This window comes from Thamnophis sirtalis, unplaced genomic scaffold (genome assembly GCF_051295495.1).
Source record: "Thamnophis sirtalis isolate CommonGarterSnake01/CBP01778 unplaced genomic scaffold, rThaSir2_p1.2 scaffold_7, whole genome shotgun sequence".
Taxonomy (NCBI): Eukaryota; Metazoa; Chordata; class Lepidosauria; order Squamata; family Natricidae; genus Thamnophis; species Thamnophis sirtalis.
This window is the reverse complement of record NW_028261387.1, coordinates 50,551,696-50,563,197: the sequence shown is the minus strand read 5'-3', so window position 1 is coordinate 50,563,197 and position 11,502 is coordinate 50,551,696. Positions and strand designations below refer to the sequence as shown.

The 11,502-nt window shown below is 38.0% G+C and overlaps 1 protein-coding gene across 1 annotated transcript in view; it reads left to right on the top strand.

Moving 5' to 3' along the window:
- The first annotated feature begins 955 nt into the window (after positions 1 to 955).
- The window catches only part of FMOD (fibromodulin), a 31,736-nt gene continuing 21,189 nt past the window's right edge, over positions 956 to 11,502 (top strand). The window contains exon 1 of the mRNA XM_014058173.2: positions 956 to 1,088. The gene's annotated coding sequence lies outside the window, so the exon portion shown is untranslated. The remainder of the gene's footprint in view (positions 1,089 to 11,502) is intronic.

Genomic DNA, 11,502 nt, shown 5'->3' with positions numbered 1-11,502 from the left:
ATTCAATTCAAACTTTTATTGTCAGAGTACAACGTGTGTACAATGAGTTTGGCTGAGCCTCCCTTCATGTGCGCGCACACTCCAACACAATACAACCCTCAGTGAAAAACAGAAAATCCCTCGCCCAGTAAACCCTACTCCTATGTTACAGCAACAATCCTACTGGCTTTCCTCTGGCAGCACAATAGAATGTATGTTGTGGGAGCAAGAGATTTTTAATGACAGAAGAAAAACACATTAAGGGGGCTGTGTGGATGAGCTCATAGTGTTAACTGCCTAGCCATCTTTTGTGTTGTACAGAATGGCTGCTAACATGAGATTCTCCAGAAAATCATCCAGATTCATTAGACAACTTGGTTAGACCATCTTGATTAATCATCCACTCCTGCTGAGGTTTATAGCAATTAGCAGCCTAAAACCGACCAGAGTTATTACAAAGAACACCTTCATCACTCTCAAATCATTGGCTCCAGCCAACCAGATGACCAAACCCAGCATGTGGCCTCTGTGGGGCCAGATACCAATTAAGACAAATCAATGGTTGATCATGGCCAGCATGACATTCTAAGTTACATTTGGTTGGTCAAACCGCCCTATGGACACTGAAGAATCCTGGCACTTAAAGGGAGGACTGCAATTTCATATCTTTGTTTCCACTTCAATAACTAGGAGAAAATACAAGTTTGAAGCAGCACATTTCAGCCTGATTCCCACCCACCCCCCAATTACTTCGAGCTTCATTGTTTCTTCTTGATAGGAAATTCAGGCAGCTTTTGAAAAAAAACCTCTTTAAAAGCAAGGTTCCACTAACCTATTAAACAGAAAGAGGATGAAAAAAATTGCCAAATCTTTTGCAAAGAGAGGGAGAAAAAAAATTCTTGGATTATTAATAACACCAAACGCTTTAAGGTCTCTTCACTCTGTCTGCAAACTGCCTGCTGCTTAGAGGCCACTCCAATATTTGATCAGGAGTCTGGGCGGGCACCAAGCTTGGCAAATTGCAACTTGCACACACATGGTTTTTAGTACCCAGGAGGATCACACCGTCAAATACTGAAGCTCTGGAAAAAGGAGTTCTCTGGGTATAGGTGAGTTGATTTTTGAACCACGTATTTTGTAAATTAATAAGCAATTCTTGGTATGCTGCACCAGAAGAATAGTTCTGGTTTCTTGTCATGGACTGGTAAAATATTAATCTAGGTGGTCAGCACAGAAATAAAATATGAATTGCATATTGAAGGGATGCAAATGTTTTAGGTTAAGAGAGACATTTTCACTTTTGCTAATAATGGTGAGGTTTGTGGGGGGAGACATAATTTGCAAAATTCTTGGGAATAAGTAATGACATGAAATAAGCTGCCAATATTGTCAACCCCCCCTCTCCCCTATCCAGTCTCCTTCCACTGGATGCTCAAGTCACTTTGGCTGCATTGTTACTGTAACAATCTGCCTCAGATTATTGATGCAGTTTATCAAACTATCTCAAGCAATTTCAGTTCAGATCTATTAATTAAAATGTATGATATAAATCCGATAGCTAATATAACTGAATTGTAGAAGGATACCCATAAGCAGAAGGCAATGCAACTTCCACAAATGTAGGATTGGAAGGAGAACTTCTGTGCAAGAGAATCCTGTCAGGAGTCATAAAATAAAGAAGAACCCTTTCTTAATATTGTTTTGAGGATGTGCAGAATTATTATTATTTTTGAAGCCGAGCGAAATGTCACAAAACAGTATGCAAATTTTCAAGTACTTTAATGCTCTTCATCAGGCCAGGTAATAAAAAAACACCTGGAGGTGAGAGGGGGAAAAAAATTAATGATAAAGCTTTTGCAGGGACCTGCACGTTTTAACTGAAATGTTTAAGGCAATATGACTCAAGGAATATTGAATTCAGCAACAGGGTCCCTATTGTGAAAGAAAAATAGTTTAGGTCACTGAAAGAAAGGAGATGATTCCTAAGAATAACTGCCTACTGATTGCTAGGTACTAATCTCTAAGTAGTAGTTCTTACTACACTACACACTCACTCTGAAGAGATTCAACAAGAATTCAGGATGCACAAAAGATAATTTTAGGTACAGCTAATGCAGTCAAATCAGAGCAACTATACATTTAGGTGTAGCCTAAAGCCAATGCTAGTTGATTATTTCCACCTCCTGTCTCATGATGAAATGGCTGGAACATCAATTCACTGGTCGCCTGATATGATTACCATGTAGCTTGACCAAGTGGTGTGAGGATTCGGAAGCTTGCATATAATTTTAATATTTGAATTGGCATTAAAAAAGGTTCCATAAAAGGGATTTGAGTATTTTTCCTTATGACTAACACAGCAACCTTTATACTTTCAATGTGGACAGTATTTTTTCAATGTGGACAGTAAGTGGCACAAGTCCATTTTCCAAGCAAGGAGAGGAATGTCTTGTTTTTTTGGGCAAAGTGACACTGGAATGGTATGAGAAGTTGCATTTACTGAAAAGCTGTTTGCACATCAAATTTCTCTACAGCATATAGTCTAAACAGCCTATGTAATTCCTCAGATATAGTTGTATGTGCAAGCAAAATCTATTCAGTATTAGTAGGAATCAGTGAAAAACAGATGCTTAATAGTTACTAAGCCAAATAAAAAGCAGACATAATACATCTGAGTAGCATTTTTGTGAAATTATATTTTTCTCCCAAGCAATAGTACTTATATACTGCTTTATAGTGCTTTACAGTCTTCTCTAAGCAGTTTACAAAGTCTGCTGCAGAGTTTACAGCATATTGCCTCTAACAATCTGGGTCCTCATTTTACCAACCTCAGAAGGATGGAAGGCCAAGTCAACCTTGAGCCGATGAGACTCAAACTGCCAAACTGCTGACAGCCAGCAGCCAGCAGAAGTAGCCTGCAGTACTGCATTTTAACCACTCGCCACCACAGCTCAAAGAATATTATTCCTTTGCTTCAAGGCTAGGCATCTATTGTAATTGTGAGCGTATAGTTGTGAACTCTTTGATGGGCAGTGTACAAATACTGACAATAAATACAATAACTAAATGGACTACAGCTGCATATTTTTTGTGATACTTATTTGGCTAGAGCCTCTAGCATTTTAGAGATAGCAGCACAACTTTCTGCTTCCAATTTGTGGGTCTTGTAAAAAGAAGTTGTACGTATTCTTCTAAATACCACTTCCTACTCTTATTTTTTTAAATATCAAGTGTGGTATGCCCATTCTTTCTACACATCTGTTGGATTATATAGTGGAGGGACAGGCACTCTGTTGCCTTTAAATAGTTTAGATGCCACATCAACAATCCCTTGCCTTTGGTCCTGGTGGCTGGCAGTGCTATATACAAAGCATCACAAATCTATTTCCTCCTCTCTATGCACAGCAGGCATTCTTTGATCACCCAGATACATGCTTCCCAAATGATTAAAGGTCCAAATGAAAGGTCCAAAATTTCTTGAGCAGCAGATGCAATACTGCCTCCTGTAACACATCATTAATTGCTCCTTCCACAGAATTATATATTCCACATTCTGGTCTCATCTAATCAACCTCCTTTAACTAAAACCAATCAGCCATGAGGGGCAGAGATTGAAAAGACATACACACTCTGTCTGTCTGTCTGTCTGTCTGTCTGTCTGTCTGTCTGTCTGTCTGTCTGTCTATCTATCTATCTATCTATCTATCTATCTATCTATCTATCTATCTATCTATCTATCTATCTATCTATCTATCTATCTATCTTTTTGTCTATATTCTTAGGCCTCAAATGCTGGAAATCACTTCATAAAAGTAGATTAGACAGTACATTGGACATCTTCCTTTGAACCTCCATGTTCTGTGGCATCCAGGTCACCACTGAGAAGAATAATTTGATCTCTAGAGCACCTTGCAAATTAGCACAGCCAGCGCCTATAGGCTCCAATGTTCATTTGGAGTGATTTATGTTAAATTCTCCTGCATTACATGAGAAAATTTAAAACTGGATGCCACACAACGAAGTGTTGGCAGTGAAGAAAATCTTTGCTGACTTCTTTTACAATATGCTCCCTCATTCATATTCTGTTGTCTTTGAACTGATTTTTTGCCACCTGTGCTCAAAAATGTTTGTTTTGGAATATATTAATTATTCCTCTTGGGAGGATTCTCATCCAAGATTTCTATCTAGAAAAGCTTTTCTAGCCTAACATGAGTGGTTAATAGAAGAGGATTGGGAAGCTCAAGGGAAATTGCAATATATACTTTGTCTACTGTGCAGGATTCAAAAGAAAAAAATTAAAAAGCCATAAATGTCTACTCCTGGCAAGCCACAGAATTATATGTCAACATAAGAACATTAGAAAAATATGGAATCCATTCTGGAAGGCTTTATGGTTAACTGCAGCATTACTCAGAGTTAGGAATATTCTATAGCTTTTTCATACATAAGAAGAAAATCGTTCTTCCTGAGATTACTGTATTGTGCATGAAAGGAAACCTGTTGGCTGAGATGGTCATTCACATTACACATGCTTTGTCTCTACTTTGTCACAGGAACATTTTTTTTACATAAATTGCAGGGCCAATGCCCTCATGTCCCAGTTAATGTATTAAATTATAGATATTGTGCATTCAGAAAGTATTCACTTTTGTCAATTTTATTATGCTGTAGCCTGATTCTACAGTTGCTGAAATTCATTTTTTTCCTCATTAATCTACAATCAGTGCTCCATAATAGCAAAGTGAAAACAGAATCTTAGGGATGTCTTTAGAAAAATCAAATCACACATTTTATTATACATATGTACTTGCAGTACTGTTCAGTTTCTGCTGTTCGTGGCTCTACTGTTACTATGTTATTGCACTATAGTTGGGAGTGCATTTTGGATGGTTCTTTGGAGAACAGAGCATTTATCATCTTGGTCTGTGTTTCCCTGGGCTATCTCTTTAGCATGTGGCTGTGTTGTGAGCTTTTGTTTAGCTTTTAGGGCTTCTGAAGGAATCAGGCCCTTATATTTTTTTTCAGTAGCTGAGCCTTATCCTTAATTTCTACACCCTTCTGTAGTTTCACAGATGTCTAATTTCTTTTTAAGTTGCCTTGATTTTAGCTACCAACTTTATTTTCCAAGGGGATGGAGAGTTGTAGTGCTGTTCTCCAGGATTACATGGCTGTACTATATACCAATTCATTGGTTTAAGTTATGGTGATAGTAGGGATTGTCATTCTATTGGCATCTTCTAGCATACTATTTGAAGGTACTTCTCCACAGAGTCTTGATAATTAGTCTTGAGGGTTGACTGTAGCTAGTTTATTCATGATCTTATGCTTCATATCAACTGCTGTGCTTTGTGGTGGGTGGGGTGGCTGTAATGTTCCAATGTCAGGTATTGGCTGCATATCCAATTGTTCTTCCTGGCCTCCTTCAGTTCAGGGTGATGTGTGGTTGGTCTACTTCAAATTGTGTTGATACTATGTTGATACATTGGGTAACTAGCTATTTCTCACTGTGGGTATATGTCTTTTATCTATCCATCATTCCCTCATACATTTCATATCTCCCTTCTCATTAAGTCTACTAGCATTCCAAAAATTACAGGATCTCTTGTTTTGTCTATATATGGTTTGTTCCATAGCTCATTTTTCATGAGATTGTCTTCATTTGTCATGGTTTCCAACATCTGATACAGATGTTGTTAATCAGATTATATCTAAATTGGGATAACTCTTAATTCATGTCACTCTCATATCCAAAGTAGGCAGGTATAGTGTCAGAGGGTTCTTTACCCAAAGACCCCCTACTGGAATCCAATTGGGATTCATCTCAAGGAACAGTATCTAACTACTATGCTACCCAGCAGCTAGATAGTACACACACATTGGATGAGCGCATGCACACATACACACACACACACACACACACACACACACACAATATAAGTATATATGTATCTACTGTGTATATGTATATATGATTGTGTATACATTTACATACATTGTATAAAATATAAGTTGTATGTTATATGTTGCATATTATATATGTGTGTGCAAATTTATACATGTGCTCGATATGCATATGATTTGCTCTCTTTTTCTCTTTTTATATGGGCAAGACGGCAGAAAGCTTTACCATAAACTCTCTTGCCCAAAGATCAATGACATTCCATAAATCTGATGCCTGTCCAGCCAAATAAAAGTATTATAATAAGGGATGGTGTTTAATTCATTGCCTACATCTACTCTAGACAATGCCTGAGCACTCTGCTAAATATGTCTATCCACTGAAGCAGCTCCCGCCCTATCACAATAACATATTGGTATTTGTTCTCTGTTTCCCAAACACTGAGAAGTTCCAAGGACACTGTGTAACAGGGTCAGACTTCCTTTGCAAGAAGAGATCATTGGAAATTTATGATACTTGTAATAGTTGGATTTGTTTTCCACATGTTGAAAATAGTGGAAGCAAATAGCACAGCACTTTTTGCAATGCAAAACTCCCTATATTTGAGGATATACAGTAGAAGATCTGTCAAAAGTGACCTCAATTCAGCTTATGGAACAACCACAGTGTCTTCTTCATTCTCTGCCTCAAAATTCTCTTTAAACCCTTTTTCCAATTTTTGAGATGAAATGTTCTGCCAACAAGTTTCTTTGTCATGGTGCCCAGTGGTAGAATGGGTTTCCCTGGAACTGGCATCTACATTGTTTTCCTCTGATGATAGCAGAATTGTTTCTGTTTTCTTGAGAATTTCACATATAATTTCAATCTTGCTATGTTTTCTAGGGAATTTATTGTTTTCTGAATTATCTTTTGTATAATTCAATTTCAGTGTTCATATTTTCATTCTTTTATTCATCTTATAGATTTCTCTGAAACTACAGTTGAAAAGATGGAATACACACACACACACACACACAGAGTAAATAGAGATTGGGATTTGTGAGTGTTTGTGTGTGTGTGTGACAACCCCTGGTATGCCCAAATATGGGAAGGAGCATATACATACATACCTATTTCCCTGGCTTAGCTGATAAAGGAGGAGAGCCTGCGGCTTAGTGGCTAATACAATGGCCTGATATGTAATATAGCCCAGGTTCAATTCCCAGTAAGGGTATGGCTAGCTGATGAGAGCTAAATAGCTTGAAATAGATCTATACTAGTCTCCCTTTGTTTATTTATCAGCACAAATGCAACACAGAGATAGATAGATAGATAGATAGATAGATAGATAGATAGATAGATAGATAGATAGATAGATAGATAGATAGATAGATAGATACATACATACATACATACATACATACAATAAATAGAGATTGGAATGTATATATATATACATATTAAATAATAAGGAATGCATTGCTACTGATCATTAAGGTAAATCATCTAGCTGTTAACTTTTTTCTCTTTTTGAGCAAGAATATTGATAGGATGGAAATAAGGTGCCAACTTTTATAATGATACTGTCAACCTGAATCTAAAGGGGAAAAAATTACATTGTGTCATGTAAAATAGATAACCATCCTAGTCAAATGTAATCTTGTCATCTTTGCTGTTATATCTCAGGAAACGAAGTTTGATATCAGTTAATAATTCTTATTTTTGTACACTGTTTTGCACAATAGTGATTAGATGAAGACATAGTTTCTTATTCAAATGTGGAAGTTCACTTTGGAATAAAATATAATTGGGAAATAATCCAACAATATAATGTGGAGCTCGTAGAATTTCTGGTATGATGGGATAATAATTTCCATGAACCCCCAGACAGTACACCAATGATAAAGGAGGCTGAGGGTTAACACAGAACTCCTAACTTTAGTCAACTCAGATGACGGTTTTACAAGCTTTCAGGTATAAGTAATTGCCTTACATGACTTTTTACTCTAGATGTCAGGAAGTTCCTCAAGCCAAGGAAAGAGTAGTTTCTCTAGTTATTAGCACAAAAGAGCTGATATATATAGAGCTGATAAGGAGAAGAACTCTGTGGCTTAATGGTTAACACATCTGCCTAAGATGCAATACAGCACAGGTTCTAATCCCTGTAAGGGTATGGCTAGCTGATGAGAGCTAAATAGCTTGAAATAGATCTATACTAGTCTCCCTTTATTTATTTATCAGCATAAATACAACACACACACACACACACACACACACACACACAAACACACATATGTGTGTGTGTGTGTGTGTGTATGTATGTATGTATGTGTATATATATTAGTTCAATAAATATATATTAGTTCTAGTGACCACAATTAGGAAGAGGATGGAAAGCTATGTTTCCTCACTTCATTCCTTTAATGCTATTTTCTCTCACTTGCACATTATTCTTAAAACAATTACGGTATCTTTTCAAATATCCTTACTATTTTAAGAAGTATTTTTGTTGATATATACTGGTCCATTAGATGCTAACTGGTTCATTTAAATTCAATCAGCATAGCAAAGATTTATTAATCAGGTTTTCCAAGGTGATGTTCTACATATGTGTGGATTGTCATCTCACATAAGTCCAATCAGCAGGAGTGACATGAGCTGCAATTCTTAATTCTTAAAGTTCAAATGAGTGGCATTCCCTTGAAGAACATTGATATAACTGGTACAGAATGGGGCTGTTCTCCTCCTACCCTTCTAGCTTTTCAAAACTTCTGTTTTGCTATCTGTGAGATGCCCTGGTGGTACCCTTTCCGCATACAAACTGGCAAATTCACTTGCTCCCCAAAGATGGAAAAGGTAAGTAGAACTAATATAAGGAAAATTCCATCAATTCCATGGGGACATAACCAGGATATTAATATTTAAATTTGATACTTTAACACAATCACTATCTCAATGTAATAGAATACCAATTTAAGGGAGCCTGGATATGTTTTCAAAAGGTGGAGTATACCTATGGTTGAAACGTGTTGGGGAATCTTACCACAGAACAATTGTGAACTCTTAATAATACACATTTAAGCCTGTGCATAGATAAAAGAGAGGGAAAAGGCCCTCTCAGCACAAAGAAATCTTCCCCAACATTTTGGGGTGGGGGAGTGCAAAGGATTTATTAGCTATTCCCCAACATTTTGGGGTGGGGGAAAGCAAATTAGCTATTTCCCAATATTTTGGGGTGGTGGTAAAGCAAAGGATTTATTAGCTATTCTCAACATTTTGGGATGTAGGGAATGCAAAGGATTTATTAGATTTTCTAGCTCGGACGCACACAAAATACTTTCTTCCTCCCTCTCTCTTTCTCCCTTCCCTTGCTCCGATTGGCTGGTGGCTAGCCAGTGGTGGGTTTCAAAAAAATTTCGAACCTACTCTGTGGGTGTGGCCTCCTTTGTGGGAGTGGCTTGCCGGCCATGTGACCTGGTGGGAGTGGCTTGCTGGCCATGTGTTCTCTCTCTCTCTCTCTCTCTCTCTCTCTCTCTCTCTCTCTCTCTCTCCTTCCTTTTGTCTCTCTGTCCCTTTTTCCTTTTTTTCTTTCATCTCTCTCACACTTTTTCTTTCTTTCTTTCTTTCTTTCCTTCCTTCCTTCCTTCCTTCCTTCCTTTCTCTTTCTCTTTCTCTTTCTCTTTCTCTTTCTCTGTGTGAGTCTGTCTGTCTGTCTGTCTGTGTGTGTGAGTGATGGGTTTCAAAAATTTTTGGAACCTCTTCTGTAGGTGTGGCCTGCTTTCTGGTGGAACCTCTTCTAACCGGTTCGGTAGATTTGACGAACCGGTTCTGCCGAACTGGTGCGAACTGGTAGGAACCCACCTCTGTGGCTAGCTGTCTCTTGAGCCCAAAAGACCGGGGTGAAGAGTATCTCTTCCAAAGGGCTGTGAGGAAAGGCCAGGGATGGAAGAGAATGAGTCCCATTATCCAGGATGAACAGCCAGGTCCCTAACAGCGGAAGCGAGTAGTAGAGGTGGATGACTGAGGGAGAAACCCTAGGGGCAAAATAGGCTCGGGCGAAGGGTAGGAGGAGAACAGTCCTAGACACTCTTGAAGACATTTAAGGTAAAAGATGTTGCATACATACAACATTTTTTCAGGGTGAAGACTACTGCTTTTAAACACTATTTTAAACACAATTCATATCATTACAACTTGTCTGCTTAACAAAGTTTCTTTTTCGTTACACTAAAAGTTACAATGCTTGAAAGAAGTATTGACCTGTACTCTAAATCCCAAGAACCTCATATTATGCACCCCTCTTTTATTGGCATTCCTACCAATATGAAACAGAAGCTCAATCCTCATTGTTTACAGCATCCTAAATTGCAATATCCCAAATAGGACCATACATTTGGAATTTATTCTTATAATAATGACATGTGATCTGTAAATGGAGGACACAGACATCAATTTGTGGTCAAACATATCTTCATTGCTCTCCCTGACTTCTGTAGATATAGTACACCAATTAAGATAGTTCATCCCAGGTGTCTGAGAGATCCAAATTAGTTTTCATTTTAGTTCCACCTTGCATCTGGTTACCAGGTGGAAAAAGGTGGCCAAGGTGTTGGATGTAATTGCTCCTGAGAAGTACACATATTAGGAGTACACGGATTAGTTTCCAAGGAACTCCAGGAAATTATGTGAATGAAGAGATGTGCAATGTAACAATGGTGAAAAAAGGGCAAATCCTACTTGCTCTTTCAGATATACCTCCTTTGCTGTGAAGAAAAGAATGATGAAGCCTGCTTAGTTATCTTACTCTTGGTTCACTTGCTCCATCCGTAGATTTTCATTCAGTGGTTGTGTTTAGGATAGTTCACCCCTACTACCAAAGGCTTGTGAGTTCAGCATCTTAACAGGCTGTTTTGTTGGTTTGCTACATTCTACACTGATAAAATCATAGATATGTATATGGAAAGACAGAGAATAAAGAAAATAAGCAATATGAGGAAAGTTCTTGGATCAAAATTCTTCTCTCTAAGAATTGGATAGACTACAACACAATGCTCTGTTTCTGTTATATCCAGTGTGTCTGTGTGCATGTATGTAAAACCAAGATGCTGAGAAAATGATTTAGTCTAGTCTTATAGGAAGGATCATTTTTTAAAATACAGTCCTAACATACAAATTGAAAATGGTATTCCAAGAGGTCATCTCCTACATCTACAAATAAGGGAATTAGATACTTCTCAAAGTTGGTTTTGACTGGAACAGTTTATTGAAGTCTCTATGCCGGACATTAAAAATCTAATAATTGTTTTTGAGGAAGGAGAAGCCAACGTCGCGACAACACAACGTGCGGTCTCGACAGTCGAGACCACTGTTGACACTTTTGCCACTGGCCAGTCCAGTTGGACCTAAAGCGTTCTGTAGAGATGGTGAACAGGAAGACAAAGCCTTGCTGGTCTCAGGGACATTGCAAAGTCCCTGATTGACCCAAGGGAAGTGCTTCAAGCCGGCGGCAAACAGGCAGCCCTAGGCTGACGAAGTCAGAGACGGTTCCGGAAGGAAGGAAGTGAAAGTGAGTCCATCGGGTAAGGTTTTTTTTTCTATTCTGAGAAAGTTTGCCCAAAGAAACTTTTTTAAAGATAAATTAGTCC